This window comes from Polyergus mexicanus, unplaced genomic scaffold (genome assembly GCF_030449975.1).
Source record: "Polyergus mexicanus isolate NDT 795.1 unplaced genomic scaffold, iyPolMexi1.0 SCAF_7, whole genome shotgun sequence".
Taxonomy (NCBI): domain Eukaryota; kingdom Metazoa; phylum Arthropoda; class Insecta; order Hymenoptera; family Formicidae; genus Polyergus; species Polyergus mexicanus.
This window is the reverse complement of record NW_027223327.1, coordinates 7,237,688-7,263,479: the sequence shown is the minus strand read 5'-3', so window position 1 is coordinate 7,263,479 and position 25,792 is coordinate 7,237,688. Positions and strand designations below refer to the sequence as shown.

General features: G+C 39.2%; 1 protein-coding gene across 2 annotated transcripts in view; it reads right to left on the bottom strand.

The window, feature by feature from the left end:
• The window catches only part of Sli (slit guidance ligand), a 368,221-nt gene that overhangs the window by 257,072 nt on the left and 85,357 nt on the right, over positions 1–25,792 (bottom strand). The gene's annotated exons all lie outside the window — the stretch shown is intronic.

Here is a 25,792-nt window from a genome sequence, read left to right as displayed (position 1 = left end):
TGTGATTCGGATCGCGCATTTTTTCGAGTCTCGCGTTGTCGCAAGAAATATTCTCCTAAAGTAAGAGAAGCGAGTGGGCAATGCGGTACCGAAGGGAAATTGTTAGATCCGGGATTCGCGACACCGGTCAGCGTAGGAGAGCGCCGACGCGGTTCTAACGAGATAAGTACAATAGATACGGTAAATGCGGCGCGTGTAGCTGAGTACTCGCGTCGTCCGCGAGTATTTGCGAGTGTCGCGTCCGCAGAAGAACCGACCGGAACCAGATACGAGGAGAGAGAGAGAGAGTCCGTATCGTTGACTATATGCATCCACCCACGCAAAAATAAAAACATCTCGATGTGCTCTCTCATTCTCTTGATCGTCGATCGACTGTCCTCTCTCGGCCAAATCTCTCTCGTTCTGATTGCGAGCGAAAGCTGCTGATACGCGTTCAATCAATGAACGCGCGCTTTAAAAAAGCGAGCCAAGCTTGTGCGCGTTTGTTTAATCATGCGAAGAGGGTTGATTAGTAAATGAAATATAGCTATGAATGTTAACGCGTGCAGTTTTTATTTACCGAAGTGGATGGATTAATAAACGTCATCGTAAAAATTAAAAATATTACATTGAATATTACGTTATTACGTTAAATTAAATAGCGCGCAAGTAATATCCTTCCTATATTGTTTGAACCTAATTTTATACACGCCCGTAACCGCATTCAAGGAGGCACCATATTTTCACATTTCTCCGTCTCTTTGGATACGTTACATTCCTGCGCTCTTCCGTTCTCCCGCTGTCCCCATTCTCTCTCGCCCTTTGCCCTCTTTATGTGCAAACAGCACGGGCCGCGCAACCACCGTCGGATGAACGAACTGGAACGAGCCAGAGGGAAACGTTGATTCACGAGCGGGAGGATTTATCGCCGCGAGCACGGATTTTGAATTTCCCACTGTGGCGCGAGAAACTGAGAAGCGTGTGGGAAAAGCACAACGCGGCTTCTATGTTTTAACGTTACGTTATAACGAGTCTGTCGCATTATCGAATTAGATAATTGGGTATAACCGTCTCGCCACTCTGGTCAAAGCGAGAAGGCTTTTTAGGAGAATGTGAGAGAGCGCCCCAGATTATGCGATATGTAATCATGGAAACGCGATTAATCCCGCGAACTAATATTATTAAAAATTGCCACTTTGCAGTAATACGTATTTTACTGATATATGGACCGTTTATTTTGAAAGTGGTGTAAGTCCTTTTTTAAAAAAAAATGAGATATGACGTAATTTATGCTTAATTTAGTGTAAACTTTTTGTTTATAACTAGTTAGTATTTAATATCTTAAAAAATGCCAATGCTTTGTTCAATTTAAAATTGGCCGGTAAAAGAAATTGCGTAACCATTGATTATGAAAGTGGTGTAAGTCCAATTTCCATCACGATGCCAGGCCTATTACATACGAAAAATATAAGGATACGCAGCAGCTATTACCTTATATACCTCCTGTGCATCATGAATATTTCAAAACACTGCCACATGAAGAGCATAAATAATTAATAATACCAATATCTTGTGTTAAGTTTAACAATATATAAATATAATTAACGTTCAAAATAAAAAATACTAATTCTATTTTATTTCTTGTTATTATTTATAAACAAAATTGGATTAATATGAAATATATTTTAAGTGATATTTGTTATTTCAAAATTGAAATTAAATGATATTTACAATTGACTAATTATGAAAGTGGTGTAAGTCCATTTGCAGCCTGGAAATATATATTATTTTAGTTAAATTCGCCTAAAAGAAATTTATATAATCAAATTACATATTGATAAATTAGTACAAACATTCCCAGACTTCACATAATTAACCTATATTTTTTAATTGTCAGATCTGCTAACATTTAATTTTCTCGAAACAAAAGAAAATGAACTTGCACCACTTTCAAAATAAATCCATAGGTCCATATGTTGACGTGAATAACGTGCGTAATAAAACCTAGAAGCGTCGACAAAATTGTACGCGCTCATTAATTTATATTATTTGATAATGAAAATAATATTAAAGATGTAAAGTCGCGAAAAAATCATTATCTTTGCTCTCGCACGAGTAACACAAATCATTTAATTTTTTTCTAAAATGTGTGCAGATGAAAAATATTTCTCTTCGTTCGTTGATATGTTACTAATGATCACCTCGAGATATTCGTTATTCGCGCGTGTATTAAAGAGCGATTACTATATTATTACTGTGTATTATTAAGTAAATTCAGAAGCACGTAACATGTAAAAGAAGCGCGTAATAAGAAACGTAATTGAAGCAATGAACTTGTTAATTGCATGCTTCATCGCTGCATTGTCGTCGTAGCAGACATGGTTAATAGGATTTTACAGATGACCTTTGCGACCTCAGAACAAGCTGCCTGAGAATCAATTTAGTATTGTGACAGATGCCATTTGCATACCTCAAGCATCATCTTAATTATATTTTCTTATATCATCAGTATCGCCCAAGTCTACAACGCAATGCAATTTTATGCAATCGAACGTTGCAAAATTGTGCAATTATCATTAGTAATCTGCGTGCAATTGCCATGGCAATTGAAGCTAGTATTGCAGGTTAATTATAAAAATAAAAAAAATAAAAAATAAAAAAACACCATTCCACACAAAGAAAAAAAAAGAAAATAGATAAAACTTACAACACAATATTCTTGCCGAGATTTTCATTCGGCAACTCGACTCGGGCATGCGCGCGCAATCGGATCATCCGGATAAGTGAGCGTACCGGAGATAAATAATCTTTTTCAGGGAAATTAGGGGCATTTTATATGTCGCTGGCCGCATTCTGCCGTCGCCGCTCTCTTCCTCCTCCTCGTTTCCTCCTCCTCGTTTCCTCCGATGGCGGCAAGACGCGCGCTCTCGTAATTCCGCATTATACAGCGACGCGTATTTTCTCCGCTGCTTAGGCAGATCGGCGCGACGCTCTGCGCGTGGCACAGCATATAAACGTATATCTTTTTCCAACTCGCGGATTAATGTGCAACGGCGTGGCACAATGTGCGAGACTCTGTCGCATGCGAGTCGCATGCACACGCCGGGTCTCAACCGCAACGAGATTTTTATGTGCGTCAAAGCGTTGACATGCAAGCGTGAGTTATCGCGGCGGCGCCGGTAAAATTAATTTCGCCGACGAGGGAAGAAAGGGAACGCGGAAAAAAAAGGGACAGGGTAGAAGAGAGGGGTGTCAGGCAGAGGAGGGCGGTTGCGGTGCCAGGATGGGCCAGAATAGGTGGAAAAAGGATAGGGGAGTCAGCGCTGCTTCCAGTCCGCTTGCTCGTGCAACGTACCGTTCGCCGCATCGCAATTCAAACCTTTTCGGCCCATTTTTTTTTCGTGCCACCTGCCGGTGAACTCTTTCTCGTTTTTGCTTTTTCTTTTTTTGTTTTGTTTTTTTTTCTGAACTGCGGGGAGGTTGCTGGGGGATTGATCTACAGTTCGCGCGCAACCGCGGACAAAAGCGCAAATCCACAAACTTGGCTGCTCGGTCGAAAAATGCTTTGCGTCGAGAATAAAAAAAAAAAATATATATATATTATATATACATACGCATGTTCGATTTCAACGCGAGGTTACTCGTGAAAAGATCTACTTGTCAGACTCGCGAATGCTATTCGTGCACGATCACGTGTGACTGCCGCTTTCAAAGAATGTATATCGAAGTTTGTTGATCAAAAATATCGATCCTGCCGCGACTGCCGAAAGCACCAGATTTCTTGCTATTTCATTTAATGTTCACTATGAAAGAACACATCGTTCGGATAAAAAAATATCTCGTCTGTGTATACCATATGCAGTTGTTACACGGAACACAGTCTTTCATCCTCCTGTACATCATCTCGCAATTTTCTAAAATGTGTAAGCGCGCGAACTGAATAGTATACACGTTTATTACGTATTTACAATCTTAGTCTTGAAACAACGGGTGTCATGAAAACTGAGTGCGGTATACCGAGACGACAAGTGGTGTAATGCATTCTTTCCTTCCCGTTCTGCAAGATTTATCTGTGTTTTCCGTTTGCCATAGAACTTAGCAAGACTATGCCACTGAATATATCATAATGTTTCGCTCACGTAACCATTCAGAAGTTAATATTATTTTAAATTGCAATAGTTTGCTATTAATCATAAAAAGCTTGAAATAAAATATATATACACATACATATACAATATTATAAATATTCATTCATTTTATACTTAAGATTCTATATCAAAATCTAGATTTTTTTGACATATAATTTATATTTTATATTAATAGAGATAAAAAAAAAAACGACACAAAATTTAAAGAGAGAATGAGAGAAGTAAAGTAAGAGAGAAAAAAGAAGAAAATAAATTGATAAAATTTTACATTCTAGCAGCTATTACATACACACACACACACACACACACACACATACTATTATCTTTAAGTAGAGATTAGATAGAAAAAACAAGAAAGTATAAAACTATTGTATCATCTTGCTTTACAGATGCAATTTAACTTCTCTTTCAATGAGAGATGTGTATCTGTATAATCGGTAAAATAAAAATAAAAAAGGAAAGAGATATAACCACGACTCGCGGATATTGTATATATATATATATATATATTTATCACTGTATTTTATAAATTCATACTTGGCAATCACTTTGTATTCCATTTTTTTTCTTTTTAATGGAAATATATAACAATTCAAACGTGACCTATATTACATAACTGCAAAATCCTATGTAATCGATTAATAAATGACCTGTAGAATTGCGCGCTCAATACGAAATTACAAAGGCAGTAACAAACAGGGTTGGGAAGTAACGCGTTACTTGTAACGCCGTTACCGTTACAGTTACTTTTTTTAATGGCGGTAACGGTAATGGCGTTACAAATTTTATTTGTAACGGAAAAAGTAACTTCGTTACATTTTTCGGTAACGAGTAACGAATTTAACAGTTACTTTTATCGTTACTTTTTTCAAATTTTTTGATTTATTTAAGATATTATTCTTGCTATTGTGCGTGATAAAATTTTTATCTTAACCGTAAAGCCGTAAGCAAATCGACCAATTAGCATTCTTATTATGTTGTAATCTCATTTACTACCAGTTCTAAGTACCTTGCAACGAAAATTAGAAAATCTCAATAAATCTGACCTTATAGATTGCCATTCATTAGTTGAAGCTATTCAGCAAGGTTTAAATAAAAGGTAACTTATTAATTTGATTAATACATATGTTATTTAATTTTAAATAAGGATTTAATTGAAAAATATTATTTTATTTTAAACTATTGATTCAAAAGTATTAATTTCAATAAAACAAACAATGTCGCTTAATTTACTATATTTGATTTTAGATTTCTTATAATATTTGAAACAAAAGAATTAATAATAGCAGCATGTTTACATCCAAAATTTAAGTTAAACTGGTTAACCGGAGAAAAAAGAAAACGTGTTGAAAATTACTTGGAGGTTTTATTGGGAATCCGATCAACTGAAAATTCTTCAAAAGCTGGAAAATCTGACGATCACGATGATTTTTTCATTTTTGAGCAAAAAACGGTGCAAAATGAATCTGAACAAGAAGAATTGCAATGGTTTTTAAAATCAAATAATTGTAATATAGAAATGTTAAACGACTATCCAAAACTTAAAAAACTTTTTAATAAATATAATACAGCTCTACCAAGCAGTGCATCTGTAGAAAGAATGTTTAGCATCGGTGGCTCTGTATTAACACCACAAAGAGGGCATTTAAATGATGATACTATGGAGCAACAAATTTTATTAAAAATTAATAAAGAATTTCGATAAAATTTAATCATTTATTTTGTAATAAACCTTGAATGAAATCTTGCTTACAATTTTTTAAAAGTTTTTCTTATGCAAAATAATTTATTAGTTTGTATTGTAAAAAAATAACGGAAATTGTAAAGACTCGTTACTTTTTAGTAACTGTAACGGTAACGAGTTACTTTTTAAAATTGGTAACGAGTAACGGTAACGAATTACTTCTTAGAAAAAATAACGGTAACGGTAACGAGTTACTTTTATAAAGTAACTTTCCCAACCCTGGTAACAAATAATATGTCGATTTCTCGCATTAATCGAATATTTAATCTATCGTAAGCTATCGTTCGTTCTACAAAAACACGCGTAAATATAATTACCCATAGCTCATGCACGATAGATGAATAATACGACGGCTAAAGCGGAGGAAAGCGTGTTTAATTTACGAGAAAATAGAGTACGGTCAAAGAAAAAGAGAGAGAGAGAGAGAGCCGGGTGTGTGTTTGGAAAGGTCGACGGCTGCGTTTGATATCGACGAACCACGTTATCGCTGATCTCTCGAACTGTGGCGGTGTTGAGAGGCAAGGAAGCAGGATGAGACGGGATCCGTGTCGAACGACGAGCGAGTCGTAATTTGCAAAAATCGCCGGCCGATCACGATAAGCCGTTCGCGGGCCGATGTTTGCCAATTAGCGTGCCGTATGGCGAAGAAGAGAGGAGAGGAAGCTGCGTGTTGCCGTACCGCGTGGCGCGACAACGGGTGTCGGCTAATGGCAAAGTCGCGTCTCTCTCTCGTACAGCCGTGACGACACGATTGCTCGGTTGACACTCCGAGAGAACGCGGGAAGCTAGCGAGAGAACGAGCGTGTGCATCGTAAGCAACTGCATATCGCATCGTCCATGCTTCTCCGCGATCGCATCTAATGAGCGCGAATCGTACGATCGCGCGCCTATCTTGCACGGCGAGAAGCGCTACACAATCGAAGAGGTAATCACCTGCCCTTGAATCACGTGTGTGTCAACGAAAACCGCTGCCGGTTAGCCTTTATCGGTTTTTTTTTTCCCTGGCTGCATCGAGAGCGCGGTTTGCACACGAAAAATTGCGTTCGAGGGCAAACAATAGCTGCAAGAGAATGTATAACATAAACGCGATTGGTATTGTTGTTGACTTGATAAAGTTAAAAGGATCGCTGCCATCCGCAAACCGCCGGTTGGCACGCGTAATGGCAAAAATCCTAAAAAAATACAATGTTTATCTTGTTTTTCAGCGTTATGGAAATGGTCGAGCAGAACGATCGACGACTATAGTTGCTTTCCATTTACATCAAAACTCAGATAATTCTCATTTGTGACGTCATTACTCAGTTGAATGCATGTTCCTTTTGATGCTAGCGAGTGAGATTCAACTGAGTTTTTACGTGATTTCTGCACACGATCGAGACCGTGTGCTTTAGTGAGTCTAATAGACTCACATTAAAAGTGAGGTTATGAATCTATATTATTATGTGATAGCTTTCTTACCAGAATAACCAGGTCAATGACGTCATTGTCTGAGTATGAAATACTCACATAACTGAGTGACTCAGTATCATTTGAGTGCAAATGGAAAGCAACTAATATTGCAAGATGGAGATTGAGATTAGGGTCGGTTCGAAAATATTGTAGTTTGATCCGATTGTGAACTGGTGTCTCGTCGCATAACTAATGCTGTTAAATATTTACCTTGTTTTTTTTTTGTCGGACTTATTGTGAAATGAAAGATCCATCTAGACTTACCTGAAACAGATAAAATATGATAATTAGTAATCATAGTCATCAATCGTCGACGTATGAATAATTTTAAATGAGCTCGCAGTATTTTCGAATCTGTTAAATTATTTTGCGTACCCATGCTGTAAGTTTAACAGTCAAGTACGACTATATGCCCGAGGCGCGAGTTGGGACTTTAATAAAAAACGCATTACACGCGTCAGGTGATTTTACCCGGGTTTCGTTCCGTCTTGTATATAAGCTACGCGTATATAAACGAGAGTAAGTATATGAGAGAAACTGAGAGTGGATATTGCACTCCTGCGATACATAGAGAGTGTCCCCTTCAATTTCGCGTGTTCTCCGCCACCAGCAAATATCGCCCGGATCCAGCAAATACTGAATACTGTTGCGCCGGGTATTTACCCGCATTTTTGCATTTTTCGAAATCTCTCCGATACGTACGACAATACCTATACTCTATTGAATCTGTAATACAATATATTAAACGTTATAAAAATTTTAATCGAAAAAGCAAAGTGACCTTTGCGTTATCGAACAATGATATAAGATGTGTAGAACGAGAGTCAGAAATATCGGAAATTAATATTAAATTTTAATTGCGCAATTACAGTGTTTTTATAACATGTAAAAAATACTTCATCTTCTTTAATAAAGTATTATTAATTTTAAGAAAAAACGTTAGCCGTTATAAATAACGTTATAAACGTTATAAATAATATTTAATGTTTTACATACGTAATTAATATCAAAATAAGTGTAAAGGAATGATACCAGTGATGTAGATACAATAGGAAACGAGAGAGATATTTTAAAGGTACATAAAGCGTATTCATGCGCGGTCAATTAAGTCCGCGATGTTTTCACGTAAAAGCTTGTATAATTTCGAAGGGTATGTAACCTTATACAGTGTTCGCTGTATTTATACGCGTAACACGCGTTCGCTATTGTATAACTGGAGAGATCAAACGGAGGGAAGGATGAAAGAGCAACAGCGTGCGGCTGATCGTGAAATATGACGGTATGCTCGGAAACATATCGTTTGATTTCCGAGCGAAGATTATACTTGCTTATAAAGTTGTCGTACACATACATCACGGCTTTATATCGCAACGAAACGTGTACACTTTTCCAAATGATTACGTCTAGAATCGTCGCGATACGTCCCTCTTTAGGCTTGCACATCGTGCAGCTATCGCGCAAACTGTAATTTTTCATCTTTACCGCATCGTGATTCGTCGCGACTGCAACTCTAATCCAAACTTGCAGCCGAGGAGACATTGAAAAACCGTAGACAGCAGCTCTTCGAAAACTTCCGCGGGCCAAGAGAGTTTCCCCACGTACCGAGTGTCAAGGAGAAGAAGGAGTGCGCTACTGCATGCTAGTTTTTCACAAGAAGTTCGCAAAAGTCGAAGTAAGTTCATCATATGAGAGTTTCCAAGGACGTGCTAGAAATATATTGAACTTTTTCACTAGTCGCATCGCAACGGAAACATCTACTATTGCAAGATTACGAAGCGCTATTTTATTATAGCGCATCTAACAATCGTCTTGTAGAGAGAGAGAGAGAGAGAGAAAGAGCGAGCTTCGATAAAATGACGGGCGTTTTATTTAAAGAGAGCTGGAAAATTTTAAATATGCATACGTGTATATGAAATATATAAAACGAATTTTTTTCGCACAAAAAATATATGCCTTAGTAAAATTTCATATCGTTTAATTCCGATAATTGGCAATGTTAAATCTGGCGAAAACGCGAGCGCATCGTTGAATCTGGCGAGAGTAACGAGGCGAAGAAGGCGAATAAGTGCTGAAGCGACAACGGTCCGGTAATACATATTCCTTGACACCAGCCTGGGGATATTAAATAAAGAGTCCCCTGCAGTCTCCGGGGAAACCCCGAGGCAACGGTTTCCCCCATCGCCGATCATCCCTCGAAGGATACGTTCCTTCGAAGGAGCCTTTAGTACTACCTACTTGTATTATGACTCCATTCATGCCAAGTTACCGAATATCTAGTGGTATATTAGGCGGCCCCTGTATTATCCTACGCTGCACCCTTCGTACTCATTCTTTTTCTTCGCTTCACCGTCAGTACATAATATTGGCTTTTCCTACGGGATAGCGAGTATTGCGATATTAATTATGTTTGAGTTTCCGGCAACATTGTCGGTCCCCCGCATGGTCCGCTGAAAAGCTTAAACGAATTTCAACGTCACGGGGGATCGAATTAAAATGGATACTTAATAACCTGAAAAAAATTATTAGCGACTTTGAATGAAAATCCACAGATTATAAAAAATCTTTTTACAAATATCGAGTATTCGAGAAAAATATCTATATAATATTTATTCATAAGCAAAATTAAAAAAAAAAAAAATTATATAGATGATAAAAAATAAATATTCGAGTTTTGATAATGTATAAGTTTTAATAATAATGACAAATTTAAAAACCCAATTTTCCAAGTAATTTCAGCGCACTAGTTGTATTGAAATCGGTAAACAGTGCGATTTACAATTCGACGAGTTTGACGTGAAATCGAGCGCGAGTGACAATTGCTCGCTCGCACGCCCTCTGTGTGTATTTTCGCGAATCAGCGCGTCGCAAAGGGGAACGACAGAAAATCAAGACGACGAAATTGTTTCCTGTCGGGACGACGGCGACGAAAATTCTGTCGGAGTCCTGCCGCTGTTTTAGCACCTATACTAGAGGACGCGTGCGTACTCTTTCCTAAGCAGAGCGGAACAATTCGTGGCGCCGAGAGCGCACAAAGACGAGGCGAGACGAGACGAGACGAAAGGAGCGGGCCAAGGCGGTGACAAGGGAGAGACGGCGGCGACAATGCAGCCGAGCAAAATTGCTTGAAATCTTGAATACCAACGGGAAGCTGAGTTAACGTCGAAAAGCTTCTGAGTGACTTGCTTGAGGTTTAATCACTAGGTGAAACTTGGATAATGGGAGCTGTAAAGTGCTCGCAAAGAAGGCTAATGCCTCTCTTGTATTTCAAGTCTATTACTTTGTCGTATTAAAACTTAAATAAAAGCGTGCGTACGCATTTGCAAATATGCCTGAGGCCTAGTCGAGCTCTTGTCTAACGTAATGCAACTGGATATATTCATTACGTCGGTCGCGACGTGAAAGTCGCGATGAAATAATTGCAGGAACGAGAAAGGAAAGGTATATTACGACGTTGTCGTTACAAAAAACTGTATTAATGCGTCTGTCATCGCGCCATCTATTCTTGCTAATACGTTTTATGCTATTTCACTTTTAACTGATCTAGAATATGGGGAGGGGGAAGGGGATGCGATCTAATATGCGTAATACGACTTAATCGGAGTACTGATAAAGATACTGATAAATTGAGCTCTATTCGCAGAAGTTTTAATTCTAAAACAGGTCATCCTGCCATCCACCACTTGGAAATGAAGATAAAATGGTCGTGCGCCTTCGGATTTATCACAATTTTCTCTTATGATATTCTCCCGGCGTAAGTGGGATTAAAAAAGTTCCGACAACACCTGACCCCAGCTGCTAGGTAAAGAACTGCACGGCGGATAAATGCCGTCGGTTGCATAATTTTATTTGCCCCTAAATAATTTTATTTCCAGATTTCCTTGTCCACGAGATGAGAGGAATACTTATGTATTAAAACGAGATACCGCGCGGGCGTGCACGGTCTGGGCAAAACTTGAGACAGCTAAGCCGCACGTGCGCATCCGCTCTCTGTCCCTCATGCATGTGTGGTTTACGATGTAACGTGTTGCAGCCATGTCGCGCAGTAGCACCGGCGTCAAGAACGTGGCACGGTAATTGGCGCCTGGCGCCTTTTACACGAAGGCAAATTGTATTAATAAATCGTGCTCCATAATGCACCGGGTAATTTGCGAGCGCGGCTCGCAAAGAGATAGAGAGAGAGAGAGAGAGAGAGAGCGAGAGGGTATAGAGTAGGGGGAGGAGTGCTTGGCAAGAGTAATTAATTTATTCAACCCAGAAATTATCGTTGCCCCGTCCCGGAGATCGATTCCGCTTAAGTACGATACTTTTGCGCTGTACTTGCGCGTCCATCGAACGCTTTTAAGCCCTGCCGAACGATCGCTTTGGGTATAAAGGCGCGTAGGAACGTGCGAGCCTCCTCGCGTCGATATTTCATAAAAATGGATCGTCCGTGCGACATGAATATGATTTACATAGCGGCTAAACGATCTTACGGGATGAATTGCGACGCGCATCGTCTACTCCCCCCGCGAGGTAAATTTCCTTTCGCCGAATAAGATAAATAAAAGCAATTTGTCATTTATACCGCGTTGTATGCGTGAAAGACGACGACAGCAACGACAACAACGACGACGGCGCCGGCGCCGGCGACACCGATGACGACGTTTCGCGTAAGAGCCTTCGGACTAATTTCGAGAAAGGAGTTTTAATCTCAAGTCACCCCTCGTTGGCCTATACGCATTACAATTATGCTCGGTTGAATCTCGTTTTAGGGAGCCCTTCGCGCACCCTCCGTAGCTTCGGGCCGGTGAGTCGTACGAGTTACGCATAATTGGTATTTATGCTCGTAGCCGCGCGACGCCATGCCGTGATTTGTGGTTTGAAAGTCCGTTAATGAGACGCACGTGGCCGTTAATTAACCAAGACATCTCACGCACTCCTTCTCTCTATCCTTCCCTCGTCATCTGTCCTTTTTCCGTCGTCTGCGCCGGCGGCCCTGGGAATTTTTCATAAGAATTAGCTCCCGCCTTTTTTTTTGCCCCTCAGTGGCTGGAAACCGTTAAGCCGGGCCTCGATATCGCGGGAATCGTCCCTCGCAGTAATTTTTTTCAATTACAGATCCTTTCACAACACGCGTGCTCTTCATCAATCTTCGAATAAGTACGATCATCCGTTTTTAGCGCCCGTCGCGCCGCGAGCGAAGGTAATAGAAGACGTCTGTCATTTCCTTTTCGACCGTTTAAATGTGACGCTAAGGATCAGCCCTCGCAGGGCCGCTTCCAAATGTTAGGTGCGAGAGTACGAAATAGAAAAAATGTCGCGGTGAAATAAAGGAAGATGGGTGCGAGATAGGTACTTTTGTAAGGAACGCGCGGATACGGCGAGGGAGTCGGATGGCCCATTCCGCGAAGTTAATAAAGAAATATACAAGGTGACCAACCTCGACATTTAATATCAATTTGCTGGCCGCCGCTCGTTCCGTTCTACGATGCCCTCTGCGGCGAGGGTGAGAGTGCCGCACGAACGAGGGGTGATCCGCAGGAAACGGCTATGGCAGGCGACAAAGAGGGAACAAGAATGGCGAGGACGATAGGAAAATAAGGGAGGGCGAGCCACGACGAAGGGCGCGTGACGGTGAAAAAGGGCGGATAGGTATAGTGTACAAAGGTGGTGGCGCGGGAAGCTCGCGAGGAATTTCAAGGCAAAGTCCCTGCCTCCGGGGGCTGAAAGAAAATCGGGGATGGAATGCGTCACGGGGTTGCCTCACTCAGGACGAGATAATTGTTGAAACGCGTCTTCCAAGACGTTCGGTAATCATTATATTTTATATTCTTTTGGCGCTCATTTTTTTCAACTCATTGCCGGATCCTATCGATTTCGAAGTTCATTGACGAATGTAATACAAAAATTAAAAAGCGAAAGATTAATATATAAGCTAACAAATTTCTTATAGAATGCAACAGAAAGGATGAGAGATATTATTTTTTACATTTTTAATTGTCTCTTCAATTCATCCCTATACGCGCCACGTGACAAACCGATCGACCCAAATCTTCCTTCCGATTAATAGCTCATCCGATGTCGAATCAAACGAATCCGGAGATAATTCCGTAATCCTACTACGTACCCTCTCTGCGGTTGGACATGAATTATGCGTTCTGTCAAAGAAGCGCACCTGTCGCACATGCTCCCCCGGTAATTGTATTATTTGCATTTAAAACAGTAGGAAAGGGAGAAGGGAGAGAGAGAGAGAGAGAGAGAGAGATGATCAGGGGGAAAGAGAGACAAAGAGAGAGAGGAGAAGAAAGATACATACGAAAACTGGCATTTCTAGCGACCATCCTCCTACTCTCGACCACTCTATCTTCGAGACATAGAAATTTCCAGTGGCATTCCTTTGTGGCGGCGCTTGCCAGACTCTTATTAAAGCCAGCAGCCTTACTACTCTGCCGTACTCCAACCGTCAGTGGCGGCTCATCAAAGGTGAGGTTTCAAAGACGACTCAAAGATGGTTTGAAAATGTCAGAGAAGCCCGACTTGGCAACTGCATTAACGACTATTCTCGCGATTCCTCCGCCACGCGCGTTCGCTTACGTTAACTTACCGGAAATCGTATTCACTCGCTCGTCTGTTTCTAGACGACTCGTTTGGGCAAAATGATATCATCGGAATGCTCCCATTTTCTATAGATGTTTAAATATCGAGAAAATATATTTTTTAAAAATTTTATATATTTAAGTATTTCTCTATTTAAAAAAAAGAAAAAAAAATATATATATATATCAGGGTTGGGAAAGTTACTTTATAAAAGTAACTCGTTACCGTTACCGTTATTTTTTCTAAAAAGTAACTCGTTACCGTTACTCGTTACCAATTTTAAAAAGTAACTCGTTACCGTTACAGTTACTAAAAAGTAACGAGTCGTTACAATTTCCGTTATTTTTTTACAATACAAACTAATAAATTATTTTGCATAAGAAAAACTTTTAAAAAATTGTAAGCAAGATTTCATTCAAGGTTTATTACAAAATAAATGATTAAATTTTATCGAAATTCTTTATTAATTTTTAATAAAATTTGTTGCTCCATAGTATCATCATTTAAATGCCCTCTTTGTGGTGTTAATACAGAGCCACCGATGCTAAACATTCTTTCTACAGATGCACTGCTTGGTAGAGCTGTATTATATTTAATAAAAAGTTTTTTAAGTTTTGGATAGTCGTTTAACATTTCTATATTACAATTATTTGATTTTAAAAACCGTTGCAATTCTTCTTGTTCAGATTCATTTTGCACCATTTTTTGCTCAAAAATGAAAAAATCATCGTCAGATTTTCCAGCTTTTGAAGAATTTTCAGTTGATCGGATTCCCAATAAATCCTCCAAGTAATTTTCAGCACGTTTTCTTTTTTTTCCGGTTAACCAGTTTAACTTAAATTTTGGATGTAAACATGCTGCTATTATTAATTCTTTTGTTTCAAATATTGTAAGAAATCTAAAATCAAATATAGTAAATTAAGCGACATTGTTTGTTTTATTGAAATTAATACTTTTGAATCAATAGTTTAAAATAAAATAATATTTTTCAATTAAATCCTTATTTAAAATTAAATAACATATGTATTAATCAAATTAATAAGTTACCTTTTATTTAAACCTTGCTGAATAGCTTCGACTAATGAATGGCAATCTATAAGGTCAGATTTATTGAGATTTTCTAATTTTCGTTGCAAGGTACTTAGAACTGGTAGTAAATGAGATTGCAACATAATAAGAATGCTAATTGGTCGATTTGCTTACGGCTTTACGGTTAAGATAAAAATTTTATCACGCACAATAGCAAGAATAATATCTTAAATAAATCTAAAAATTTGAAAAAAGTAACGATAAAAGTAACTGTTAAATTCGTTACTCGTTACCGAAAAATGTAACGAAGTTACTTTTTCCGTTACAAATAAAATTTGTAACGCCATTACCGTTACCGAAAAAAAGTAACTGTAACGGTAACGGCGTTACAAGTAACGCGTTACTTCCCAACCCTGATATATATATATATAAATGTATATATAAATTGTATAATATATCAATTAAAAGAAAATTTTATTTTCTGCTAAAAAGAAAGAAAGACAAGGAATTGAGAAAGCTTTCATATTAATATATTGTATTTTTGTTACATTCTTATTCTATATTTTTTCATTATGTTATAATAATAAACAATTTGCATTAAATACATACAATATTTGTAATGCTTGAATTTATGATTTAACTCGATACGTAGAACAAATTATCATATATAATTCGTCGCGTATTATATGTTTTGTGTACTAGAAAGCGCTTTTAATTATTATTATTATCATACTTTTTTGACAAGATTGTAATGTGTCAGGCTATTAATCAACTCACCATTATCTTTGATTTTATCGCGGATAATCGTATCCCAGACTAATGTTACTACTTCACTAAGATTATGAATCACACTAAGCAGCTACTGGCTGCATAGAGTTCGGCATTCTGTTCTCTATATTACAACGTCTTCTTGTTTGTGTTATGCTAAGTTCGATTTCACCTCGTGAGACGTACCGAGGATCAATACTGTGTCGGTCTCTGTTTCTTGTAGATAACCGGGATTTTCTTTTATGAAACTGAATTGTAAAGTATTTCCTTCTTTTCTCGCAACGTACACTTTCGTTCACGCTAACCATCGTTTTATTGTCGATGTATTTGAGAAAAAAACCGATTTTAAATATATAATTTACAATTGGCATAACGAGTAAAAAAAAGAAAAAAAAAAGAAAAGGGAGCAAACATATTCAAAATTATAAAATTAATCATTATTTATTAAAATTAGAATTAAAGTCATTCATTATTAGCATTTTATACAAATTCTAAAATCTCACACATACATATAAAATTCCTTATCAGTTTTAAAGAATAGTTTTTCTCGTAGAGATAAACGATTAAATGTATAGATCTCAGTACATTCTTAAAAACAAACGAATATACGTGGTCCGATAAATAGTAAGAGATTAATCTAAAAACTGATTTTATAATTCCTTTCAAAGTTATTTATTGAGACGAAAATTCCTTTTCCGCGCGGAAGGGACAAGTTAGTGCTCACTTTGTTTCTCGATGAAGCCGAGTGAGTTATTGACTTTGGTCTATGCCTCTACAAGGAAGGAAGACTCTGCCTGCACTTTCGACCCCGTCGTCGACTTCTGATCTTTCCACCGCGTTACAGCAGAGGCCACCTCCGGGGTCCATGAGCTTCTGACGTAATTGATTTTGCGACCGCCGTCCTTCGAGGCAGAAACGACTACCCCTTAATGGGCACCTACCGACGTTCCGTCGTGTCTTTTACGGGACATCCTATACATCGCCATTATGGTACATACAAAAAGTTACATACAAGCTCTGGCGGGAAATACTACTGGAAGTAAAGAGAGGATGGATTTGCTCCTTGTTCAGGCTTTATTACACTTCTCCGAGGAAAAATGCTATTAAAACTACAGCAGCAAGGACATTAATTCATTCAAAGTATAGAATCGTTACGTTTATCAAGCACGCTTAAAATGATTATCGCGAGAGACACATTTCACAGTTTCAACTATAAAATTTAACGAATGCCTACTATAGTTGGTAGACAATTTTACCATATAATTACTGATGTTACTTAATGTAAAGGGCATTGCTCGTCTGCAATAATTATTAGATATTTGTTGATTGTGTTACATACATTTGTTTGACGTAGGCGTAACTTATATGAATTTGATCACGTAAAAGTGATACATTAAAAGCATCAAAAATAAAAGCATTGAAACAACGTATAATCTATAACGACGACATAGCAATATGTTATCATCGTAACACGTGTCATATTTAATATCTAATCTAGCAAACAATTGGTTGTGCGAGCGTTGATATACTTCGAAGTGTCGAAGCCAGGAAACTATCGTCGTCCATACAGGCGGCCGTTTCAAAAATCGTCCTTTACGGCTGTCTTTCTATATTGTGTTGACATTACGATGCACACAGACGCTCACATTCATAAGATATAGACTCTCGCGGACACGAGTCTCGGTATCATATTATGGACCTGTAAATACGCCGGACGTGTTTACACGACCATAACCACGGCAGTCTTGTAAATAAGTTAACCTCGTTGTCTGAGAGCTCAGGTAGTTTTACGAGGACGAGCGACAAAGCACCGATATAATGTAGCCAACGGCGAGTGTCTCGTTCAAATGACGAGAATTTTCGTTACCGAAATTCATCTCGCTATTATGAACGCGACGAAAAACTCGTCCATTGAACGAACTTCTCTTGCTTGGACGAAAGTTAGACACCACTATCCCACCAGAAAAGTTTTGAATATACGAGAGAGATATACAGGGTGTATCTGAAATGAAGCGCTAAACTTTAGAAGCGTATTCTAGAGGTCAAAATAAGACTTTTTTCTCTTATGAACATGGATCCGCAAATGAACCCCCCGCCGAGTTAAAATTCAAAAATGTGTGAAATTGACCGAACACTCTCAACGCAAATTTATTTATCTCTTAAGAGAGGGTAATAGGGGCAACGTCAAAACCAAAGTCAAATAATAAGGCAATCCATGAATAACAAGTTCAAGTGTAAGTACGGACGGAAAGTATTCATTGTTAAGACAGCTTACGGCTAAAAAGTACGGACATTTTCTACTTACAATTTGACTGCGGTTTTTATTTTTTCATTTTAGTGGCTTACTTGACTCCATAATTTACTGGATTATACCAAATTTCAAACCTCTGCCATTTTTTTTTCTCAAATACAGCCAATTTTTAATTTTTTCCCCGAACTTTAGGAGCCTCTAACTCGGAGGAGGATTCATTTGCGGATCCATGTTCAAAAAATGAGAAGAAAAGTCTTAGTTTGACCTCTAGAATATACTCCTAAAGTTTAGTGCATCATTTCCGATACACCCTATATACATCTTGCTAATATTTAATTTATCAACTTCTATCGTTTTTATTCAGTTTATATAATTTATATGTAATGATATTAAATGGTGACGAAAAAATTAATTTTAATTCTCTTCTATGTTCTGCCCACACTGTATAATAGCATGGTGCTCCTTTCTCTTTCTTTTTCCGAAATATTATACCCGCACATATCGCTATATGAGTTATCCGAGACGAAATCGGCGTGAAATCGGTTATAATATCCGCAACTAATTGTTTATCGAAAGCGCGGCGTATTTACAGCGAAGGAAGCGCGGCTGAATAAGTTAAAACCCGTTATCTAACAATAAGAGAGCTGGATTTACATGAACAGAGTGCCGATATAACGCAGCCCTAGGTCGGATTGCTCAATGAGACGGGTTCTCGCGGACCGATAAATTTAACCGATATAGCTTACGGCTATTGCGATCGATGATGGATTGCCAGATTATTACTCGAGCGACGGATTGCGGATGATGTTCCTATTCGGCAGCGAATCATTATGCTATGGAAAAAGAAACTATCAATTTAATGTTTGATAATGGATTGATTAGAGAAGAAATAATTTAAATAGACGATGATAAACAGATATTTCGAAAATAAAATTATATATTGTACATATAAATAATTATTTATATTATTTATGTAATATAAATAAATAATTGCAACGTGTATTCGCGATATATGGTATATCGTGATATTTGAGAATTAGGTGTTTTCATCGGGGTCGCGAAAGTACCCCTTGCGTTTACACATTCGAACGATTCTCTTCTCCATTCAGAGCGACTGCAAACACGCTATCTAAGACGCGTAATCGAGAAGGGACAGAATCCGTATGGTAGGAGGAGAGAAGAAGGTGGGATGGGGCAAATGAGGAGACATTTCGGAGCAACGCGAAGCCTTCGGCCAATTTCCAACCCCGAGTTATTAGTTCTAGATATATGTAGTAAACCGTCTCGTTATATACGTACACGAGTGCGTGTTGCGCACGCATACGCACGCGCCGCGAATTCAATGTGTACGCAGAGATTCCTTCGCGTGCCGTATATAGGCTGCGCGACGTAGGAAGGACTGGATATGAAAGGCGGTAACCGGAAGTCGGGATCTCAGGATGTCTTCCATTCCCTCCTGCGCCCTGCTTCCGGTACGCCGGGGGAGAGTAACCTACCCTTTGTTCACCGGAGATAGTACGACGATCGTCGTGCCACCGCTGCCGTAACCGCCAGCAGTGACTTCGATCTCCCTCTTTCTACCATCCCCCTCCTACAAGCATCCCTCTTCTCTCGATTCTCTCGACTTCCAGCGCACCCTCTCTCTCTCTCTCTCTCTGCGAGTCCTCCATCTTCTTAGTTACCGGAACCCCTAACCCAGCCCCGGCCTCTCAGCGATGGGTTGCCAATTCGTTTCTTCGCTCCTTGCTTTGTTCGTCACGCGGTGAGGGGGATTCACCCTATTACGCGGCCGGTGAATAAGCAGATACGCCACGTCGACGGAATCGTCGAGTCGACGGGTGCCTACATCGGACTGATTCGCGGATGTCGGCGTCGATGTTCAGCGGGAGGGCGAAACTCTCGTTTGTTCGTCGTTACCTTCTCGATGAAACGAGCACGATAAAGTGCAAATTGTTTTTGCCGAGAACTATTTGTTACAATTAGCGAACGCGTGCACGCCTCTTTGTTCGCCGGCGACGCTTAACATCCATCCGGCCGGAACTGCTGGGGTTCTTTGTTTAATTCCTGTAGTGGGTCTACGATTACAGAATTCGTTCAAATAACAATGATTTAAGGATTAGAAAATTCCCTCTCTTCAGACTCTCGATACACATTTTTATCTTGTTAGTACAGAGAAGTCAACAACCGTAATAGGTAATTGAAATTACTTTATCTCTTTTTATTTAATGATACAACGCTGCTTTGTCTCCCTGCCCATATATAAAAGTTTTATATATATATATATTGTATATAATTGCGTAAAAGTGTGCGCATGATATATTTATTTATTCTTAAAAAAGGCAGAGAGAGTATAAGTATCGTGTATAATATTTGTGGAAATTATCATAAGAATTTACTGGATATATATAAGAAGAAACATTTTACACTCAGACGATTTTACTTTAAATCCCAAGAGATTATATTATACCGTAAAAATCTTTCACTATCACAAAAACGTACGCAGAGAGAAATGCCAACACTGACTCTCGTTTATATCAAAATTCATGAGGGTTGCTCTGCCCGTTCGAAGAAACCGGCGATTAATTCACGCTGGAGGTTAATCGGCAGCGAAATAATTCGGCGATTTGGCAAGACGCGGCGAAGGAAAGAGAGGAAGAAAAAGGAATGGCAATCCGGCAAAAAGTAGCTATCCAGTGGCACCGAGGTTGGCTACTTCCATCGGCCCCCTAGCGCGCACTCGTACGAAGAATGAAGAGAGTCTATATAGAGGTCCCTGCACGCGCGCGCGAATTTACGGTGCGATTATTTGGGTTTTTTGCTCGAACGCGCGAGGACGTAACGCAGAAAAATGGCACACGAGCCCGTTCTATACGATCGCGCGGCCGCGATCTCTCGGAGAATCTCGTTTTTCATCTTCCATCGACGAAGATGAAAGCGGACAATTTGTTTCGCCGCACGACGCGCGCCCGCAAAAACCGAAGACCGTCCGCTCGTCATAGTTGACTGGCCGCGAGCCGAAAGGATGATGAGGGGTGACGATCGGATCGTGACGATGCGATTCTGCCGGTGTTTCGTCCATGCGAAAACGCGACTTCCGAGAATACAATTTTTCACCGGGGTATTCAGAATGTCGCTCGTTACGAACCTAACCTTGGCTTCTTCGGATAAATTGCGTGGGAAAGGGGGAGCGGAGACTACCTCTTAAATCGTTCTACGATAAAAACATATTTTCATGCTGTATTATCGAATTACGGATTTGTTTCGGACAGTTATTGATGTCTCTTAACGAGACCGCAAAAATGATGATAGATTTCCATTAAAAGATGGTCTATCGAATGAATGAAAGATGGATGCGCAAAAAATGAAAGGTGAGTCCGCATTTCAGATTCTTGCATGGCCAAGATGTAACATCGATGTAATTATCGTTGTTAAGCGATCCTTTGTCGAGCTTATGGAAATTTTAATAGTCTTTTTGGCCTCGCAAACAGCCTACGGGTAAAAACGATAATGCGACTGTTCGACTCCAAATGGATCGTAGAGAAGCGATTTAGCAGCTTCCTGGCAGACGTACCTCCGGGCGATTCTCCCAAGATTTTCTAGGCATGTGTTTGCCGACGTACACATACCAGCGAGGGTATCATACCGAAGACTGACACACACCTGGAAAATTACATTGGCTTCTGTTATCTTCCAGTTATGGATTATCTCGGAGAATGATATACTCGATAATGCCAATTAGACGAGACAAATGTTTCGTCTATGTTCTTCATTGGCTGAAATATTCAATATTATAAACATGAACGATTTTTATTGATTATATAATGAAACTAAAAGCTTATCTTTCGACAATCTTCATTAGCATGGCTTGAAATGATCTAAAACTTATCTGAAATTCCCTGATTTATTGTAAAGATAGAAATGCACGAAGAGATAAAATCGTATGCGGAGAGAAATAAAATTCGCCGCGCGTGTTATATATTTCGTAGATATAAAAGCCATATTCTCTCAAATTCTCTGTTGATCTAGGTAAGTTACCGATCCGAGTCCATAACCGGCGATGACATCATGCTAAAATCAACGTTGTTTACCGGATAAAAGTCGTAACTACGGAATCGTCGAACTTCCGAACTATCAAGGATAAGTAAGGTGATGATATACGAAATGTGATCGAAGTCGCAAAAACGGGAGAGAAGGCGGAACCGAGGGAAGAGGATAAAGAAGCTCGGGGGGAAAAAAAGAGGCAGAAGTTTTCCAAGTTCGCGACGAAGATCGTATAATAAAACAATCGTATTCCGCGCCAACGGAGCGAGAAGCAATAAGGGTGCGCATTGCAAGTCCGAGGGTATTTCTCAAAACAATATTTCGCAGTGTCCGACGGGCATAGACGACGTCGATCCGCCACGCCGATAGTATCGTCGATTTCCGCGGGAACGACTTTTCGCAGTGGTTGATGCCGCGCCGAGGAAACTTGTCGTTTATGGATTTTCGATGCCGTCAAACCGGCGCGCCTGACGAGTCGAATCCGTGACACATACTATCCGCGAGAGGAGTTTCTTTTAAAGAAGTAGCTGTCGCCTTTTATCGCGCAGACACTCGCCATATGCGGGGACGTTCGCGGACTTAGAGATGCGTGAAGCGACAGTCGCAATAGCGACCTGTCACTTTCACGTCTTCCGTTTTCCGCCGCGTCGCATAGACGGCTACAGGCAACCGGTCGTCAATTTTCTACTAATAGAGATGCGTGTTGCGTAGACGGCCCATACTTCAAACCTATCGGGCGTGCCGCGAAAGATTTATTTTTTTTTTTTTTCCCAGAACGCCGACGATTGAGCGTGTACGTGTACGTTTCTCTCGATGGCGCGCATGATACTTTTTACAATGACGGAGATAGGCAAAAGAAGATGTAGTGTGACCTCCTTGAGCTCCTGAGGATGAAATATCGCGCTCGTAAAACTCTTAATGGCTTCTTAAATTCTCGCGCTCGTACATTGTACAGTATAAATCTAAAAATAGAAACTCTTGCCAAAGAATATTTTCCACATCGCTATATACTATGTAAAATTTACATACATTCATAATTTTGCTCGTTTGGGTGTGATCTATTGTGAGTATTGTGCTAACATAACATGTCCCACAAACTATATGTATATATATGTATATAATAACGATGTACAACTAACAATATTGGTTTAAGTATTAGGTGTACAACTTTGCTTCCGCCGTTTTTTTCCCGAAATTCGAGGCTTTATTGTAAAAAACTGGTTATACATTTATGATTCAAAGTATTGTCCATCGCTGGCCACTAATTTCTCCCTCTTTTTGACTTTGACTCGAGTCTTCATTAAGTAATGCCTCCAATTCTACATCTTCGAAAACCTTCTCTCTTTCACCGCTATGCCGCGCTTCGACGTGAAAATCACCGTTCTTGAAGCGTTGAAACCACTCGCGACACGTTCTTTCACTAATAGCGGCTTCACCCTAAGTATCTGAGAGCATTCGATGAGCCTCGGCCGCAGATTTATTCATATCGAAGCAGAAAATTAAAACCTCCCGCAAATGACGAGAATTTGGCTCGTAAACTGACATTTTCAATCGAGAATAACTTTATGATGCGGACACAAATCGACTAATGTTTCTATGAGGTTATGTTGACAGATGCCCAAGTTTATCGCATGACGTCTACGATCTATCTATTTCGACCACTACTTACCGCTAAAGCCATCTATAGGAAAACGGCGGAAGCAAAGTTGTACACCTAATATTCTAAAACATTAAAAGAAGTGTATGTAATCCTAGTGCGTTTTATGAAATTAAAATACAATATCGCTTACTCGCCTAATACGTTTTATATGCCTTAAATTGATCCGTCACACAAAAGAACACTATCGGCTATAGTTTGTTAATACGGTTGAATGGTTCCATCCTTCCCTTTGAGGTATTATGAGCAAAGTATCGTAATAACGGTCGCCGGGATATAACTGCGACGTTGAACGGGGCGGTAAACGGCAGCAAAACATATTTCAATCAAAGTTCCCAAGAGCTAATCCCAAACGGCTCTACTGTGACCGAGAAAGGAAGGATCAGGGATCGATCCTCTGGTATATGTGAGGGTAGACTCTTCGGCGGTTCGTACTTTCAGGCAGCTATTTCCACGGAACTACAGTGTATTTGCCGTTTAAAATCGAAAGGAACCCGATCTTCTTCCAAGGAAAGGTACGCGGATTATTTCAAGTGAAATTCGACGACGGTATATATGCACTCTCTCTCTTTCTTTCTCTGTACGAACGTCTTTTAAATATTCGGACAGAATATAATCTCGGCTGAGAGTTTTCGATGCGTTCCTTTCCTTGATGCGATACTATCAGATAGTAACGCACGGTACTTGAAAAAGGAAATAGACATAATATAAAAGACAAGGATCTGATTTTAACTTTCTCTTTCCGAAGAAGACGCAAGAAACTGAATAAAATGTGTGGAAAGAAAATCGAAATATACGAATAATGCGTTATGAGCTATTTTTGCATGTGGCAGTAAAATCTAAAAAATATGACGTACACGTGTAAAGAAACGATGAATCTTGTAAATATATTTTTAAATCTTCAGTCAAAAAGAATTTTGGACTCAATTCGATGAGATGTGGCTTTCAACAATACATTATAAAGCGAACAAATATAATATAAAAATTCAAAATCTAAAATTTTCTAATATAGCTGTTTTAAAGGATGAATATGAAAAAAAGTAACGCGATTAAAATGACAGAGAAAAGAAGTCTATATTAAGAAAGATTCAATCGCGGCATTTACGACATGAGATAAATCGTTTTGGTTTCTTTCATAAAATCTAATACGTAAAATAGAGTATGACATACATCTTCTGCAAAGAAATCGAATGCAATAATCATAAATAACAAGCAAGACATTTAATGTTTGAACAAAAATAAATGTTATAAATAATATTTTTATGATAAAAGATAAAATGAGAATAGTTTTTAAAAATATTTGTTAAGTGATAAACTAAAATAATTAATTTTATTTTATTGCTATAATAAGAGACAAAAAGGGTTGTATTTTATTGTAATTACTTTTCTTAACTTGGAGAAAAAGTGACAATTAAATAAAAATTTTAATATACTGTAGAAATTTTAATAATACAAAATGTTCGCTACTTATTTGATATTTTTCAAAGAACTCGCTCTTCCTTCCTCTCTTACTCGCTTTCTTTTTCTCTCTTCTGTACAAATAAATAACTTTTGCAATACTAATTCAAGTCTATTAACTTTGCAGTTTGAAAAAAATAAGCTGCTTTTACATTCGATTCTACGACAGAACGATAGCGCTACTATTGGAGGTCCTCGAAAAGGCTACCGCCCTCAGGGCAGTCTCAAGCAGCTATTGTAGTAGCTTTAAATCGACCCTGACTTCTCAAACGAAGACGGTTTCTCACGTTTTTATCCCTGCCCTCGAAGCCACGAGTTCGACATTCAGGGTCGCGTCGCTGATTTGAGATTCCCGAGTTTGTGCCTTTCGCGCCAATCACGGTTGTAACGATATATCTCCGGCGTATGGTATGCGGCTTTTCTCTGCCGGCTCGCTATGATTTTAACGATCAGCGTTCTCGGTGGATCCGCAGCATTCCGGGCCATATTCCCGGCTGATGGTTCACGATCGCGGCGAGGAGGCGCATTAATAATTTATGTAGTCCGACGATAGAACGCTCCCGGCGCTCTCTCGACACGATCGCAGCGAGAAAATCGTGAGCGCCGATACAATCGTCTCCCGTCGCGCAAACGTGAAAGAAGCCCGACGACGACGGCGGAGTCTCACGCGGTGTCCCACACTCCTTCCACAA